General features: G+C 44.0%; 1 protein-coding gene across 2 annotated transcripts in view; it reads right to left on the bottom strand.

The window, feature by feature from the left end:
* Nucleotides 1-883: 883 nt before the first annotated feature.
* ubtd1b (ubiquitin domain containing 1b) overlaps nucleotides 884-2,500 on the bottom strand; it is a 35,666-nt gene continuing 34,049 nt past the window's right edge. For both annotated transcript variants that reach the window (XM_076266879.1, XM_076266878.1), the window contains one exon: nucleotides 884-2,500. This exon is cut by the window's right edge and continues 1,989 nt beyond it. The gene's annotated coding sequence lies outside the window, so the exon portion shown is untranslated.

Below are 2,500 nucleotides of genomic sequence, written 5' to 3' on the forward strand. Positions count from 1 at the left end.
ATACAGAATAGAATGTATATAATCACAATATAATCACATACCAGATTTTACAGAGTGGGCTATCATGATTCAGCGATCAACAATCTTGACAAAGGACCTATAATAACCAACCCAATAAGATGACACTACTGCACTGTATTTCATAACCCCCCATACAACCCACTTGTAGGCCAAACTGCCACATATCCACAACATGTGTTGGACTAGAGAATTGAGTCTGCTACATTTATTTAACTAAAGGATGCCTTGAATGCTTCAAATAGGCTAAGCTGTAAAAGAAAGGGTCATCTTATTCTTGTCTAAACACAGGCCATACAAATAAATATGCAAGAAAAGCAGGACGGGCATCATTTCCTCTTTAATAATACTCATGGTTAGCGGTCGGGTTAGAAAATAGCATCATTTCCTCTTTAATAATACTCATGCTTAGCGGTCGGGTTAGAAAATAGCATCATTTTCTCTTTAATAATACTCATGGTTAGCGGTCGGGTTAGAAAATAGCATCAGGCAAGTTCAGGTTGTCTGTGAATGGACCTGTGCATCAGTGTTGGCTTTACACAATGTATTGTTATTATTAAAATAGGCTATCCTAGTCTTCGAAACATTTTCAGTAGTTTTCATAAAGTAGTTTTGGTTCTCAAGTGCCACCCCAATAAAAAGTCTGGACCCAGCTGGCCCCCCTATAAAATACTCCTGGCTCCACCCCGGTGCTGGTGGGAGAAGAAAGTAGAGAACCGACGACTGTCAGGACAAATGGCAACTTTGTCCACCAGGGGGCAGAATTTCCACAGCAACCTGGAGCAGAGAACTCAGCTGGCCAGGTCACATGAGCCAATCAACCAATCATTAGGTGGAAGACAAACGCACACAAAATGGAAATACGGAACTTATATCTTAGTTTATTTTTATTGACAGCTTTACAAACAAAGTTGAAAATCAAACCTGCTTATAAATGTTACACATCACTTGTAAAATTAGCTATATGCGTATAAATTTTATGACTTCTTAAGTTTCAAAATGAATTCATATACAGATCTCTATACATTTGAATTTGGGTTTGATTTTCCTTAACGGGCTTCAGGCGCCCAGAGCCCTCGCGCCGCAAGAGAACAGGATTGTGGGATGTGAGGGGGGGGGGGGGGTCACTTATGGCTTGTTGCATCGTGGTCACAGCAGAGCATCAGTCAGATCAACTTAGAGAACAGCTCTCCAAACAACTCTCAAGCCACAAACACACTAACATTACAAATCAGGACACGAAAAAAATAATCAAAATGACCCACCACCTTTATCACAAAAACAGAAAACGTTACAGTCAACACACACACACACAATTACAGCTACAAACACACACACACAGGTGCAGCTACAAACACACAAACAAACACACACACACACACAGGTACAGCTACAAACACATTGACGTGAAATGATGGGTTCCATCCTGGTTCTGCAGAATAAAGTGCACAGGGACGGGTTGGAACCGCAGTGCAGCGCAGGAGCCAGAGTCCGGTCCGGTCCAGCCAACCTTGGCACTCAGACAGCGAGCTAGCGGAGTCTCTCACACCTGCGTGGGTCAGTCTAGTCTCTCACACCTGCGTGGGTCAGTCACACCTGCGTGGGTCAGTCTAGTCTGATCTAGAGCTTCCTGCCCACGCGACAACACTCAGAGGTGTGTGTGTGTGAGAGAGATGCATGTGTTTGTCTCATGATCCTCAGTCGTTCAATCTCTACTAACTGCAATGGAGACAACAGTAGTGTGCGTGGTGTGTGTTTGTGTATTAAATGTCTCTCTGCAAATAATCCAGCTTTGTTAAGATCCTCACACAGCAGGGAGATGCTGATGCCACATAAGACCAGTTCAGGACCACTGACCACTGTGAAGGAGTTCAGGACCACTGACCACTGTGAAGGAGTTTTATTACTGGACCAAAACAACTAGCGTGATTACTTTGTTTAATCTTATTTAGTTCAAAAGCACAAACACAAACATGGAAATCAATGGAAAGATGAGTTCTTAGATCGTGATTCTTGATTGAACAGTCTTGAGATTAGAGCATCATCTTACAGCCACCTCTCATCACGATCGCCATGGAGACCGCATCCTCTTGCTTCTTCTGACACACACACACACACCGAATTGCACTTCGACAAGACTAGTTCCATTGCTACACATCAGAACCATTGAAATGTGATGTTCTACAATACCCACCACCATCAAAAACACACACACACACACACACGGTCAGTACTGCCGTGGCCTTGGGCAAGGGCCTCTCTTAAGGCTTATGGTGCTCAACATGGACAAATGACCCTTCACATTCTCCCTCTCAGTGAGTTCAAATCAGCAGAAACACACCAACCACCAGCACGGTTCCCCACACCTGCTCTCTGTGTGTGTGTGTGTGTGTCTCTGAGTGTGTGCGTGTCTGAGTGTGTGCATGAGGTGGAGCAGATAGTCGTCACAGGGTAAGGGAGGCCTCAGATTTGATTTTGTGTG

Source organism: Alosa pseudoharengus, unplaced genomic scaffold (genome assembly GCF_046254945.1).
Source record: "Alosa pseudoharengus isolate Yale_2024_CS ecotype anadromous, Long Island Sound unplaced genomic scaffold, YU_APseudo_1.1 YU_APseudo_1.1_scf_4, whole genome shotgun sequence".
Taxonomy (NCBI): Eukaryota; Metazoa; Chordata; class Actinopteri; order Clupeiformes; family Clupeidae; genus Alosa; species Alosa pseudoharengus.